Source organism: Onthophagus taurus, chromosome 2 (assembly GCF_036711975.1).
Source record: "Onthophagus taurus isolate NC chromosome 2, IU_Otau_3.0, whole genome shotgun sequence".
Taxonomy (NCBI): Eukaryota; Metazoa; Arthropoda; class Insecta; order Coleoptera; family Scarabaeidae; genus Onthophagus; species Onthophagus taurus.
The window spans coordinates 4,236,207-4,253,459 of NC_091967.1; the positions used below are offsets into that span (position 1 = coordinate 4,236,207).

Sequence of the window (17,253 nt, forward strand, 5' to 3'; positions counted from 1 at the left end):
CTGAATTTAATTCGTGGATTACTGTTTGTTCAATAGGCAATGATATCAGTTTCGTAACTAGTACGTCTAAGATATCTGGTTGATGATCATTTCTATACGGGTAATAGGTGTATTCATCAGGTGCGTGGATGAGTAACCCTACATCAGTAAGGATGTTGTTTAGGATTTGACCGCTAGGATTGTTGGCTCTACATCCCCAAATTTGGTTTTTACTATTTAAATCTCCTATTACTATGGTTGGTATTGATGAGTTAAACATTATTTCAAAGTCTTTTTTATCTAGTTTGACATTTGGCTGTTTATAAGCACATATAATTCTTAACTTAGTTTTATTTTCGAGATTAACAGTAATTCCTACAGTTTCGACTGATTTTGTCTCAGGAAGCAACCATTCCGAATGAAGCAGACAGTTTTTAATAAAGATAGCAACACCACCTGCTGCTGCTCTTGATGGACGATCTTTTCGATATATACTATAACCCCCTATTGAAAGTAGCTCTCTGTCTGCTAGGTGAGTTTCTGTGATACATGCGATGTCTATCTTATATCTTGCTAGAAAAGCAGCCAATAGATTTTTTTGTAATTTGATCCCATTAATGTTGAAATTTAAAATGTTGATGTCATTGAGTGACCTGTCTAATTTAGGCATTGAGGATGTTTGGGATTAGTTCATTGATAATAAACGATTTTAACTTTAAGTGGATTAATAAGGTTTTTTAGGAAATTTAGGATGGTATCTGACAGGGCTGAGGGATTGGGAAGGTTACTCAATAGGTTGTTATTTGTTTCTTCGGTGGAATTTAAATTGTTGTTATTGCATGAGGAGGGTTGCGTTTTTGTAGCTGTTGCGTAAGAAGAATGGGTGATACGTGGTGGATATTGTTTGTTGCTTTGATTCTGTTGATCGTGGTTTACATTTTGTTGACGTCTGAGGTTATATCGGTTGTGTTGTTCTTGAATTTCTTTATGAGTTTTACATCCTCTATAATTCGAAGGATGTTCATCTCCGCAATTCGCGCATTTAGGTGGTTCTGGAGCTTTCTTTTTACAATTAATATATGAGTGTCCTTCGCCACATTTAGCACACCTTGGTTGTAGAGCGCAATAATTTTTTGTGTGGCCATATATCTGGCAGTTGTGACATTGTGGGATATGTGATGACCTTTTGCGGGGTTCTACCGTAACTATTGCCTTAAATATTTCATTGACATTAAATATTTCTTTTGCGTTATCTGTGGCTGTTAGTTCCACCGCGCATAAAGGCATTGGGTGCGTACTTTTGTTCAAAAGTCGGGTTACTTTGATTATAGGTAATTTTTTAATTTTGAATTCATCTTCTATTTCTTTGTCAATTAAAGAAATGGGTACGTTTCTGATTACTACTGATAATGGTTTGTTATTTGGGTCTTGGAAGGTATGATATTCTACTTTATTCTCTTTGTAGTACTTCGTAAGGGTTCGATAATCATTAGCGTTTGTTAAATTAATTTTGAGGTAAGTATTTTTATATGCGGTAGTAAACGTTTCAGTTGTTAGTGCTTTTATGTCACTTATTATTTCATTGTGGTTAGTAGCGTTGCGTAAGAATATAGGTGGAATTTTTAGTATATTTGATTGCGGCTCATCTCCGCTTTTTTTACTATCATTCGATTTTGATGAACTACCCTTATTACTCGTACTACCATTGTTATTTTTTGATTCATTATCTTCGTTCTGACTATCCTGAGTTATTATATCCATAGAATCTTCATTTGTTGATAACGGATAATATCGGTTTTGTGTAACTAGTTTGTCTGGTGGGCACCAGTTGTATCGTTTAGTGACCTCGCTTACGGGAGGGGATAACTGGTCTCGAGAACGTTTTTGGCTCGCAGACATTGTCTATTAATAAAACCACCCCGAAGGGTGACAATTCGATCTAACTACCAATTATTACTTTTGTAGAAGGCCCGTCGTTTTGTGTTTAAGATAAGTTACTCACGTGGAGTTTTATTTTAACAAATAACTCACTTTCGTCTTATACGGGAAACTCGTTCACGAAACACGTTCGTTCACTTCGAATACTCCGACACCTGTCGGTTTTTAAAATTCTAATAACTATCATGCTCCAAAGGATTTCTAATACAAAACCTTCACAAATGAATAAAATGTATCAATTCATTAATGTTCTTTCTTACATAATATTTTAAACGATTTTTATGAGGCGAATTCTAAGGTAACCTTTAGTTTTATCTATTTTAACGGGTCTAATTGAAAGTAAACGATCTAAATGGGTAGAAACTTTAAGTGGACGGGAGCGGTTCAATTTCCTTCATCTATTTTAACGCTTCGCGCTAAGCAAACGAAATTATCACATTTTTGTATTCTTTTTAGTTTGGTTTGAAGAAACTTCGATATCGATAATACTAAAATTTCGTCTTTAAAGTAATAAAAAAACTGTGAATGGAAAAAAAATTAGAAACCTGTGATCAAATCGATATATTGATTTCATTTTCCCAATGGAAATACATAGGGAATCAGATTGGCGAAGGGGAACTACAACCGTAAGAGAATTGCGGTTTTTACGATTGGGTTTTATTATCCAAATCCAATCGTTATATTTATTAAAATCGATAAAAAATTGTGATGTTTTCATTAATTATCAAAAAAGAAAATCCTTCCACGAAATATTTTGTGAAAGCTCGTATACAAAACGAGTTTTAAAAATTTTACAATAACTTCAAACAACGATATAGAACCGGTAATGACACTTTTTTTGAATGTGTGAATACAATTTCAGTTAAAATCTCCACAAAAGTAATCCTTGAATAGATATACGACCACGTACGGTATACATGAAAATCGATTACACGTACAAAAAGCTTTTGATTATATTTTTTTGTTGCTAGTATTAAATAGAATTTTTTTTCGATATCTATAAAACCTTCAATTTTATGACTTTTAAGCAAAAAAGAACACTTTAGGGCATTAGGAAACACTGTAATGGTTTGGATGGAGCTTTTATATCGAAAAAAAAGATTAAAACGGACAAAAAAAAATAATAGAAAGTATATTTTAAATGAATTTATGGAATAGTGTGTATACATAACAAGTTGAATGTATCTTTAAAGAGTGTTGTTTTAAAATTACTTGTTGGTAAAGTATAAAACTTTAAAGTTTCATCATAAAGTGTGTTATAAATGATTTGTGGTTTAAGAGAACTTTTCTTGAGAAAGAATTCTTGCATAAAATGCAGTGTTTAAAATCGTTGAAGCTGGCTGGATACCTGGAACGTTTTAGCATTTTTACATCATAAAATCTACAAAATAACTTCTAACCAGGTCAAGTTAGACGACATTTTTATAAAAGGGGTTTATTATACGGAATAGTTTTGTTGTTGAAAGCAAAATCTTTTAAATAAAAATAATTATATTAATAAGTTACTTGTCGATGAAAATTATACGTTTTTTTAGGAAGGAAATAATAAACGCACCAAAGTTTATTGTACAAACTAAAGTTTACATTAAATTACGAATTGTTTGCGCTGTATTATTACCACGAACATATTATTTCTGTTAAACTAGAAACCAAAAGAAAACATCACTTCAGTTTCCAAACAAAGATCATAAAATAACGTTTTCATGTATTTCGAGAATAGTTCCAATACAACTAAAGTATCCATTACATACATATAACGTAACGTTACACCGTAATTTGAAAATTCGAAGAAGTATCACTTAACATATTAAAAACTAATTCAATTTGCTTTAGAACATTTTTTATCTCATCCCGATATCTCAATTAGTTCTTGAGATACGATTCATTAAAGTTTGATGTCCTACACTTCATCATTTTTAATTATAGCCACACAGAGTTAATTTCAAAAAATCATAACACGACAGTTTGAAAATTTGAAGAAATGAAATTGAGCTCGCTTAATACTAATTGACTTTGCTTCAAAATGGTGTTTGTCTTATTCTAATATCTCAATTAGTTCTTGAGATACGGTTGATTAAAGTTTGATGTCCCATACTTTATCATTTTTGATTATGGCCACACAGAGTTAATTTAAAAAAATCATAACACGAAAGTTTGAAGATTTGAAGAAATGAAATTGAATATGCTAAATATTAATTGAATTTGCTTTAAAATGGTGTTTGTCTCATTCTAATATCTCAATTAGTTCTTGAGATACGATTGATTAAAGTTTGATGTCCCATACTTTATCATTTTTAATTATGGCCACACAGAGTTAATTTCAAAAAATCATAACACGACAGTTTGAAAATTTGAAGAAATGAAATTGAACATGCTAAATACTAATTGAATTTACTTCAAAATACTTTTTGTCTTATGCCGATATCTCAATTAGTTCTTGAAATACGGTTGATTAAAATTTGATGTCCTACACTTTATCATTTTTAATTATAGCCACACAGAGTTAATTTCAAAAAATCATAACACGACAGTTTGAAACTTTGAAGAAATGAAATTGAGCTCGCTTAATACTGATTGAATTTGCTTCAAAATGCTGTTTGTCTCATTCTAATGTCTCAATTAGTTCTTGAGATACGGTTGATTAAAGTTAATTATGGCCACACAGAGGTAATTTCAAAAAATCATAACCTTGAAGTTTGAAGAATTGAAGAAATGAAATTGAACATGCTAAATACTAATTGAATTTGCTTCAAAATGCTGTTTGTCTCATTCTAATATCTCAATTATTTCTTGAGATACGGTTGATTAAAGTTATTTATGGCCACACAGAGTTAATTTCAAAAAATCATAACCTTGAAGTTTGAAGAATTGAAGAAATGAAATTGAACATGCTAAATACTAATTAAATTTGCTTCAAAATGCTGTTTGTCTCATTCTAATGTCTCAATTATTTCTTGAGATACGGTTGATTAAAGTTAATTATGGCCACACAGAGTTAATTTCAAAAAATCATAACCCTGAAGTTTGAAGAATTGAAGAAATGAAATTGAACATGCTAAATACTAATTGAATTTGCTTCAAAATGCTGTTTGTCTCATTCTAATATCTCAATTAGTTCTTGAGATACGGTTGATTAAAGTTAATTATGGCGACACAGAGTTAATTTCAAAAAATCATAACCTTGAAGTTTGAAGAATTGAAGAAATGAAATTGAACATGCTAAATATTAATTGAATTTGCTTCAAAATGCTGTTTGTCTCATTCTAATGTCTCAATTATTTCTTGAGATACGGTTGATTAAAGTTAATTATGGCCACACAGAGTTAATTTCAAAAAATCATAACCCTGAAGTTTGAAGAATTGAAGAAATGAAATTGAACATGCTAAATACTAATTGAATTTGCTTCAAAATGCTGTTTGTCTCATTCTAATATCTCAATTAGCTCTTGAGATACGGTTGATTAAAGTTTGATGTCCCACACTTTATCATTTTTAATTATGGCTACGCAGAGTTAATCTCAAAAAATCATAACCTTGAAGTTTGAAGATTTGAAGAAATGAAATTGAACATGCTAAATACTAATTGAATTTGCTTCAAAATGCTGTTTGTCTCATTCTAATATCTCAATTAGTTCTTGAGATACGGTTGATTAAAGTTTGATGTCCTACACTTTATCATTTTTAATTATGGCCACACAGAGTTAACTTCAAAAAATCATAACACGAATGTTTGAAAATTTGAAGAAATGAAATTGAGCTTGCTAAATACTAATTGAATTTGCTTCAAAATGGTTTTTATCCCATGCCGATATCTCAATTAGTTCTTGAGATACGATTGATTAAAGTTTGATGTCCCATACTTTATCATTTTTAATTATGGCCACACAGAGTTAATTTAAAAAAATCATAACACGAAAGTTTGAAGATTTGAAGAAATGAAATTGAGTTCGCTAAATACTAATTGAATTTGCTGCAAAATACTTTTTGTCTCATGCCGATATCTCAATTAGTTTTTGAGATACGGTTGATTAAAATTTGATGTCCTACACTTTATCATTTTTAATTATGGCTACGCAGAGTTAATCTCAAAAAATCATAACCTTGAAGTTTGAAGATTTGAAGAAATGAAATTGAACATGCTAAATACTAATTGAATTTGCTTCAAAATGCTGTTTGTCTCATTCTAATATCTCAATTAGTTCTTGAGATACGGTTGATTAAAGTTAATTATGGCCACACAGAGTTAATTTCAAAAAATCATAACCTTGAAGTTTGAAGAATTGAAGAAATGAAATTGAACATGCTAAATACTAATTGAATTTGCTTCAAAATGCTGTTTGTCTCATTCTAATATCTCAATTAGTTCTTGAGATACGGTTGATTAAAGTTAATTATGGCCACACAGAGTTAATTTCAAAAAATCATAACCCTGAAGTTTGAAGAATTGAAGAAATGAAATTGAACATGCTAAATACTAATTGAATTTGCTTCAAAATGCTGTTTGTCTCATTCTAATATCTCAATTATTTCTTGAGATACGGTTGATTAAAGTTAATTATGGCCACACAGACTTAATTTCAAAAAATCATAACACGAATGTTTGAAGATTTGAAGAAATGAAATTGAACATGCTAAATACTAATTGAATTTGCTTCAAAATGCTGTTTGTCTCATTCTAATATCTCAATTATTTCTTGAGATACGGTTGATTAAAGTTAATTATGGCCACACAGAGTTAATTTCAAAAAATCATAACCTTGAAGTTTGAAGAATTGAAGAAATGAAATTGAACATGCTAAATACTAATTGAATTTGCTTCAAGATGCTGTTTGTCTCATTCTAATATCTCAATTAGTTCTTGAGATACGGTTGATTAAAGTTAATTATGGCCACACAGAGTTAATTTCAAAAAATCATAACCTTGAAGTTTGAAGAATTGAAGAAATGAAATTGAACATGCTAAATACTAATTGAATTTGCTTCAAAATGCTGTTTGTCTCATTCTAATATCTCAGTTATTTCTTGAGATACGGTTGATTAAAGTTAATTATGGCCACACAGAGTTAATTTCAAAAAATCATAACCTTGAAGTTTGAAGAATTGAAGAAATGAAATTGAACATGCTAAATACTAATTGAATTTGCTTCAAAATGCTGTTTGTCTCATTCTAATATCTCAATTAGTTCTTGAGATACGGTTGATTAAAGGTAATTATGGCTACACAGAGTTAATTTCAAAAAATCATAACCTTGAAGTTTGAAGAATTGAAGAAATGAATTTGAACATGCTAAATACTAATTGAATTTGCTTCAAAATGCTGTTTGTCTCATTCTAATATCTCAATTAGTTCTTGAGATACGGTTGATTAAAGTTAATTATGGCCACACAGAGTTAATTTCAAAAAATCATAACCTTGAAGTTTGAAGAATTGAAGAAATGCAATTGAACATGCTAAATACTAATTGAATTTGCTTCAAAATGCTGTTTGTCTCATTCTAATATCTCAATTAGTTCTTGAGATACGGTTGATTAAAGTTAATTATGGCCACACAGAGTTAATTTCAAAAAATCATAACACGAAAGTTTGAAGATTTGAAGAAATGAAATTGAACATGCTAAATACTAATTGAACTGGCTTCAATATGCTTTTTATCTCATACCGATATCTCAATTAGTTCTTGAGATATGATTAATTAAAATTTGATGTCCTACACTTTATCATTTCTAACCATGTCAAGTATTATACGGAATAGTTTTTTTGTTGAAAACAAAATCTTTTAAATGAACATAATTATATTAATAATTACGATTTGTTTGCGCTGTATTATTACCACGAACATATTATTTCTGTTAAACTAGAAACCAAAAGAAAACATCACTTCAGTTTTCAAACAAACATCATAAAATAACGTTTTCATGTATTTCAAGAATAGTTCCAATACAACTAAAGTATCCTTTACATAGATATAACGTAGTCTTTTCAACATTTCCAGGTCGTTGACTATCGACATCTCATATCTTAGAAGTTTCTATCAAAGAGTTCAAGTTATTGAAAGTTACCCACCGTTCATAACATTACTTGAAACATATATTTTTTTAAATTCTTTTTTGTTGCAATCAAAAAAATATCTAGTACAATTTAAATATCAACCACTGTAAATCTGCACGGTCAACCAGTGATAGATAAATTGAAACCCGTTATATTTGTTTTTGTTCATTTTCCTCGCTATCGATTTAAACGTAATTTTTTTATTGTTTTATTTTCAATTTCGTTGAACGTTTGCAGACACAAAATCGGATGGCAAAGCGAAACCGCAAAATTGCGCTCGTCAGTTCGAAACGATTCAGAATTATAGCTTATTTTTCTCCCCTTCTTCTTCGGTTTTTATTGGACACTTTCTGCACTTCTCGTAATCAAGACGATTCGCGCCGTTTAATTTCGAACGTGGTTAATGGAAAAACCGCCCGACCGGGGACGAATTGATGTATACAAACGTGGTGACGTTGAAAAAATAATCATGTCTTTATAGTGTTATAAGGTTTTACGAGCTTAGGCCTGAGTTATAAAACCGTATGTTTATGTGCTTATGATCCAGAAATTGTTTAGATATACGTAAATATTTTATGTATATTAATCGTTATCTGGAACTCTTAATATAGAATATGAATTAAAATGTCTTAAAATTTTGACCGAAATGAAATAGGACAATGAAAAATAGGTGAAGCTTACCTACGTGAAAAATGAAACGTACTTTCAAAAAGCTGGTAATTTACTGTTACGTGCATCTCACGAAACATTCTCTGCACAAATGACCATCTTCGTAGTAAATGATCCGCACGTTCTATCTTGAAAGTTTACTTTAAACTATATATTAGAGTCTACGTCTGTTAAAGGGGGGAATACATTTGGAAGTTTGATCATTATTTTATCAAAAAAATGTAACTTCTTAAAACTACTTCATCAGTGCAAACAAATTAATGAATACCTTGTTAATTAGTAAAACACGAAAAAGACCTTTTCTTTATTATTCAACCCTTTTCAATTTTAATTAAGTCCATCCGGCATTTTTAGTGGTTTTACTTGTACGTCATATCATTATTTTTCATTACGAACGTCTAAGTGGCGCAAACAGAATGCTGTAAACAACGAAAATTTTATTATTTTGGGGTTAGACATGATCAATAATTTTACGTAATTGAAACTCTTTATATACATTTTATAACTTTATTTGCAATAAATTCAAAATGAGATTATGATATCCTTAAACGCGGGTATTTTATACGACGATATTTACGACTATAAAAGAGATATGACTATAAATATTCTGAAGGATTTCGGTTTGGGTTCAAACGACTCAATAAAGATGGTTTTAGACGTGATGTGTTCATGCATTTACAGTGTGGCTTTATATTTATTTAAAAAAAAAATTTAGCAAACATTTTGAAACAGATGCTGAACGAGACTGTATCTTGTCGTTATAATTAAAGTGTGAAATATCACCCTAGAGCCGTCCCTTATGGGCCTGTCAAATATTTCATTCTCACAACGAAATTTTATCCACCAGTAAGTAATCAACCGCACCTGTTACGAAGGTTAGGCACTTCAATTTAATATAAATTAACTTTTTATAAATATATATCAAGATAAACATAAAAATTTAGAAAGATTCAATAATAAGTGTTTTATTACATACATTCAACAAGTATTAAATTGCGGTTATTACAAGGTTATCAGGTTGTGCTGCTAATGATGGATTTAAACGGAAATGTAAAGAGGAACATTGGAAATATCGGTATGGATATTGAACACTCTCTTTGTTGCCTTATTGGCGTATTTGAGATCAATGGTTGTAATTTATGGCAGTGTCATACTTTCAAATGGAATTTGATGCACGGCTTTCGCGCATACTCTCCATTCCGTACTAAATTGTGAAATACTCGAGTTGGATAGAATCCAAAAGCCGATTTGCTCCTATTTGTTCAACGTATAACTGTTCGTACTTTAAATATTTTTTTTCTTAAACATTTTTTTGTTACTTCTACATAAATCCAAAATCAATAATATAGTCGTTTATACAGGGTTTTCCAATAAGAGGTGTTATTTTGATATTCAAAGAAAAATGCTATTTTTTAGTATAAATGATCAGATGTTTATTTCATTATAAAGAAGAAAGTATGCCGTTAATATTGGAAAATAATATTAGGCAAATGACCACCACGACCACGCTGACAGGACAACATCCTTTCCATGAAATTTTCCATAACCAAATTGCAAAGTGGCTGCCCTATGTCCTCAATAGTCTCACGAATTCCATCTTTGAGATCTTGAATCGACGCTGGGCTGTTGGCGTACACCTTCTCTTTCACGTAGCCCCAAAGGAAGAAGTCGCAAGGTGTTAAATCACAAGATCTCGGTGGCCAATTGTGATCACCTCTTCGAGAGATAACACGGTCCGGAAACTTTTCCCATAAAAGATCAATGGTTTCGTTGCTTGTGTGGCCACTTGTTGTCCACATCAATACCATCCAATTCCGGCCATAAAAAATCATTAATCATCTCTCGATAGCGCAATCCATGTTGCTCCAGCCTCATTTTCGAAAAAGTAAGGTCCAATGACTCCGCCGGACCATAAACCGCACCAAACAGTCACACGTTGAGGATAGAGAGGCTTTTCAACAATAATTCTTTGGTTTTCCGAGCCCCAGATGCGACAATTTTGCTTGTTGACGAAGCCACCGAGGTGGAAATGGGCCTCATCACTCAAGATGATTTTTCGATGGAATTCCGGATCATTTTCATGCATTTCAACGACCCAATCAGCAAAGACACGACGTTGTTGATGATCGGACGGCTTGAGTTCTTGTGTTAACTGAAGTTTATAAGCCTTAAAACCCAAATCTTTATGCAACATACGGTGTAATGACGTTTGTGGAATGCCTAATTCCAAAGAACGACGAGGAATGGACAAACCTGGGTTTTCTTCAACACTTTCGGCTACAGCAGCAATATTCTCGGCTGTTCTTGAGCGACGTGCAAGGGTTTTATTCTTCACATCACTAACTTGTCCCAACAGCTCGAATTTTTCCACCAATTTCTGTATTGCGGTCCGACAAGGTGCTTCACGACGACCCAAAAATGTTCGAGTTTTACGAACCGTCTCTGCCAAAATTTCGCCATTTTAATAGTGAATTTTAATAATTTCAATGCGTTGTTGAAGCGTGTATCGTTCCATTTTTATTAATGGCGTACTTTCTACTTGTCAAATGTCAAAAAATGACAGCTTCAAAAGTGACATCTACCGAAATAACGGGCTATTCAAAATAACACCTCTTATTGGAAAACCCTTTATATTACGAAAAGTGTTATTGTTTTGTATGATTCATTCAAAAAATCGTTACACCGTAATTTGAAAATTCGAAGAAATATCACTTAACACATTAAAAACTAATTTAATTTGCTTTAGAACGTTTTTTTATCTCATACCGATATCTCAATTAGTTCTTGAGATACCGTTGATTAAAGCTTAATGTCACATACTTTATCATTTTTAATTATGGCCACACAGAGTTCATTTCAAAAAATCATAACACGAAAGTTTGAAAATTTGAAGAAATTAAATTGAGCTGGCTAAATACTAATTGAATTTGCTTCAAAATGGTTTTTATCTCATGCCGATATCTCAATTAGTTCTTGAGATACGATTGATTAAAGTTTGATGTCCTACGCTTTATCATTTGTAATTATGGCTACGCGGAGTTAATTTAAAAAAATCATAACCTTGAAGCTTGAAGATTTGAAGAAATGAAATTGAGCACGCTAAATACTAATTGAATTTGCTTCAAAATGCTGTTTGTCTCATTCTAATATCTCAATTAGTTCTTGAGATACGGTTGATTAAAGTTTGATGTCCCATACTTTATCATTTTTAATTATGGCCACACAGAGTTAATTTCAAAAAATCATAACCTTGAAATTTGAAGATTTGAAGAAATGAAATTGAACACGCTAAATACTAATTGAATTGGCTTCAAAATACTTTTTGTCTCATGCCGATATCTCAATTAGTTCTTGAGATACGATTGATTTAAGTTTGATGACCTAAACTTTATCATTTGTAATTATGGCTACGCAGAGTTAATCTCAAAAAATCATAACCTTGAAGCTTGAAGATTTGAAGAAATGAAATTGAGCACGCTAAATACTAATTGAATTTGCTTCAAAATGGTTTTAATCCCATGTCGATATCTCAATTAGTTCTTGAGATACGATTGATTAAAGTTTGATGTCCTACGCTTTATCATTTGTAATTATGGCTACGCGGAGTTAATTTTAAAAAATCATAACCTTGAAGTTTGAAGATTTGAAGAAATGAAATTGAGCACGCTAAATACTAATTGAATTTGCTTCAAAGTGTTTTTTATCCCATGCCGATATCTCAATCAGTTCTTGAGATACGATTGATTAAAGTTTGATGTCCTACACTTTATCATTTGTAATTATGGCTACGCGGAGTTAATTTTAAAAAATCATAACCTTGAAGTTTGAAGGTTTGAAGAAATGAAATTGAGCTCGCTAAATACTAATTGAATTTGCTTCAAAATGTTTTTTATCTCATGCCGATATCTCAATTAGTTCTTGAGATACGATTGATTAAAGTTTGATGTCCTACACTTTATCACTTTTAATTATGGCTACGCAGAGTTAATTTCAAAAAATCACAATCTAGAAGTTTGAAGGTTTGAAGAAATAAAATTAAGCACGCCGAATACTAATTGAATTTGCTTCAAAATGTTTTTTATCTCATGCCGATATCTCAATTAGTTCTTAAGATACGATTGATTAAAGTTTGATGTCCTACGCTTTATCATTTGTAATTATGGCTACGCGGAGTTAATTTTAAAAAATCATAATCTAGAAGTTTGAAGATTTGAAGAAATAAAATTGGGCACGCTAAATAACAATTGAAGTGGCTTCAAAATGCTTTTTATCTCATGCCGATATCTCAATTAGTTCTTGAGATACGATTGATTAAAGTTTGATGTCCTATATTTTATCATTTGTAATTATGGCTACGCAGAGTTAATTTTAAAAAATCATAACCTTGAAGCTTGAAGATTTGAAGAAATGAAATTGAGCACGCTAAATACTAATTGAATTTGCTTCAAAATGGTTTTAATCCCATGCCGATATCTCAATTAGTTCTTGAGATACGATTGATTAAAGTTTGATGTCCTACATTTTATCATTTGTAATTATGGCTACGCGGAGTTAATTTAAAAAAATCATAACCTTGAAGTTTGCAGATTTGAAGAAATGGAATTGAGCACGCTAAATGCTAATTGAATTTGCTTCAAAATGCTTTTTATCTCATGCCGATATCTCAATTAGTTCTTGAGATACGATTGATTAAAGTTTGATGTCCTACATTTTATCATTTGTAATTATGGCTACGCGGAGTTAATTTAAAAAAATCATAACCTTGAAGTTCGAAGATTTGAAGAAATGAAATTGAACATGCTAAATACTAATTGAATTTGCTTCAAAATGTTTTTTATCTCATGCCGATATCTCAATTAGTTCTTGAGATACGATTGATTAAAGTTTGATTATGGCTACGCGGAGTTAATTTTAAAAAATCATAACCTTGAAGTTTGAAGATTTGAAGAAATGAAATTGAGCACGCTAAATACTAATTGAATATGCTTCAAAATACTTTTTATCTCATTCTAATATCTCAATTAGTTCTTGAGATACGGTTGATTAAAGTTAATTATGGCCACACAGAGTTAATTTCAAAAAATCATAACCTTGAAGTTTGAAGAATTGAAGAAATGAAATTGAACATGCTAAATACTAATTAATTTTACTTCAAAATGCTTATTATCTCTTGCTAATATCTCAATTAGTTCTTTAAATACGACTACTTAAACATTGTTGGTTTACAAAACAAAACCAAAAAGCAAGTTTACAGAAACAATACTAACTATTTATGGGAGTAATTAATTTAAACCTTGCGTAAATAACGACTGTTTTATTATTTGATTATTTAGAAATTTAAATTCAATTGTAGCTTTAATTTAAGTAAATTGGTCTGTTCCTTGTTCCATTTATCTTAGTGGATTCAGTATTGGAACTTTTCCGTGGCAAGTTTTGCCAACTATTTCGAATGCAAAACGAAGCGATACCCCCCATTTAAGATTCAACGAGCGTGACAAAGATAAATTTGTAAAATTCAAATTGTTTAAATAAAATTTGATGCTAATTACAAAGTGGGGAAGATAACATTTTATAAACAAAATTATTTATATAGGAATTTATCAAATAACAAATCTAGTTTTAAAACGGCTTTTATATAATACTGGCGTGCCGTTGACAGCGATCCCAAAGGTACGAAACAAAAATAAATTATTAACGATGCTTTTAAATAGGTAAAAATTATTGTTTGAAAAAAAATTTGATTTTTTTAAAATTTTGCTATATAAATAACAACTTATGACATATTTCGAACTTTGTTCTTTTATGGTTTTCCTCATTCGAAGTTTGTAATCTCACGGGAAATATATTTACAGCATACACAACACTTTGGTGTAACTTAAAGTATGTTCTTATCAAATTAAATAAGTTGCTTAAACTTAAAATAAAAATTATGTCGAGTCAAGAAGATTCCGCAAAATCTTTGAAACTAATGATGACCAGATTTTCTTTTGAAGATGTTGAAAAAGCCTTCCATCACACACCTCATTGAACTAATTATGAGGACATCTCAGCAAATAAAAAAATAATACTACCTAATAACCCATAGGTAATTTTGAAACATTTTTACATAAAAATAAATCAAAGAAAATGTTGTGTTGAAATTGGTGATGGTAAGAAGAGTGAGAGTTTCCATGGAAAGACAAAAAATTGTACGTGCAATTTAATGGGTGCTTCTTGCGCGCATGATCCCGGTATCGTGGGTCCAGTTTTGCGCGATCCTCCTTCTGGCAACCGTTGTTCATCAGATTCAGTCTACATGAATTCGCGAACCCGTCGAAACATGCGACGTTATCTCATATGAGTCGCCCGGTACGAACATTACACGGTTCATGAACTTTGCCTTCATCCCGTTTTAGACGATTTTCAGCCGCTCGATTCGCCTTTTTCATGCGATTATAAATGTAAGTTTGATGTTCTCATAAACGAAATAGAAATTTAGATAAAAATATTAATCAAAAAAATTATAACAAAAAAGGAGTTTCATCAACAACGAAAATATTAGTTTTAAAACAAAAAGCGATTAACACACAAAAAAAAAACTAAATAGTATTCATATACACGAATAGAAAAGGAGGAAGTTAAAAGCATGTTTCAGCTTGTTTGTTCACATTTATTAGTTATATTTTTAAGCTAACTGTATCAGATAAAACTTCGATATCTTGTATTTACATTTTTTTTTTAAATTCGTTGAATTAAATTAAATTAACATAGATATGCATCTGAAAAAATGTTTCATCTAAACCCAGATTTAAATTAATAAAATATTGAAAATTAATTCCGTCTCTAAAAGAAATATGAAGCCTGGTTAAACATTTTTTTTGTTATAAATTGATTTGTTTTTAATTTATTTATTCAAAATAAAATATACCACAACGATATTTTATTTACTACCAAAAAGAATTAAATTGCAAAAATATATTATTCCTGCATAATTTTGATTCATAGAATTTCACTTGTTCAATAACAAAAAGGAGAATAAAGGGTAAAATTTATATTTGAATTCTAAATATTTCACAATAATGAAAATTTAATTTAATTTATTACGTATTTTAATAAAAAGCTGTTTTCTATTCATCAAATATCAAAGCAACGCGAAAACTATGAATTTTGAAACGGGTAAAAACAAAACAATGGGAACTATTTCAATTGTAATTAAAATTTGATTATTTCGATTATTATATACCGTTAAATTAAACTAATAAAAACAATTATTCGATTTTATAAAGCTTTGTTAATAATACATTTGAAAAGAAAATTCCAGCTTTAATATACCCACAACAATATAAGCTTAATTTAGGTTTTGGCAATAACCATATCGTTACCTTTCGAGTGTTATCATCACAGCACGGTTAGTGATGTGCCACGTTATTGACGTTCAAAAGAAGTGATCGCCCCTCTAAAAGATAATAAAGTTACTAATTACTCACACTTTTATGACCGACACACTCGATCGAAATAACCCATATTCTTGATCCACCCAATAATTATTGCTAATATCAAACCGTTAAACGCACCTAATTAAATTTTATTAATAGATTATCGCTCATCTCTACATATTTCATGAATATATCGTGACATTTTACCATATGTATATTATCCCAACAAAATAATGTATCATTTCGGTCACAATTATATTTAAACAAAGTTAATTCGTATATAATATCGTGGAAGGGTTATTTATAAAAATTAAGACGTGATTCTATTTTCAAATTAAAGCTGAGGATTTCTTCTTTAAAATGGTGTATAATACACATTGAGTTGTATTGAAAAAATTTTGAGAAAAAAGAATTAGAAAATTTTCGTGGCATTTTCAAGGCGATAAAATGACTAATAAGTTTAAATATCCGTGTAAGGGGTAATTGTTTATGTAATGAAACGATTCTGGTACCAAATTAAAGCTGAAAGATTACTCATGTATAAAATTTTTTGAAATAAAATCGGGAAATTTTTTCGTTTTCGATATTACTTCAAAATATCAAAATGTAGGACTAAATTTAAAAACGTTGTATTTCTGTTATTTATGTAAATTATGAAACGATTTTATTTCCAAATTAAAGCTGAAAGATTGCTCTTTAAGACTACGCATGAAATATGTTAGGTTGAATAATGAAAATATAGCAGAAAAAAATCAAGAATTTTTCTTATATTTTCAACATTATCAAAACGATAAAATGTAAGTCAAAATTAAAAAAAATCGTGGAAGGGTTATTTATGAAAATTAAGAAGTGATTCTATTCTCAAATTAAAGCTAAAGATTTCTTCTTTAAAATGGTGTATAGTACACATTAAGTTGTATTGAAAAAAATTTTAGAAAAACGAATTAGAACATTATCGTGACATTTTCAAGATGATAAAATGAAGAATAAAATTTAAAAATCCGTGTAAGGGGTAATTATTTATGTAATGAAACGCTTCTGGTACCAAATTGAAGTTGAAAGATTACTCTTTTAAACTATGTATAAAATATATTCGGTTATATTATAAAAATTTTTTGAAATAAGATCTGGAAATTTTTTCGATATTACTGCAAAATGTAAGACTAAATTTAAAAACGTCGTATTTCTGTTATTTATGTAAGT

General features: G+C 30.2%; 1 protein-coding gene across 1 annotated transcript in view; it reads left to right on the forward strand.

The window, feature by feature from the left end:
* The first annotated feature begins 14,920 nt into the window (after positions 1-14,920).
* The window catches only part of LOC111421771 (Sex peptide receptor), a 78,838-nt gene continuing 76,505 nt past the window's right edge, over positions 14,921-17,253 (forward strand). Inside the window, exon 1 of the mRNA XM_071193929.1 lies at positions 14,921-15,075. The gene's annotated coding sequence lies outside the window, so the exon portion shown is untranslated. The remainder of the gene's footprint in view (positions 15,076-17,253) is intronic.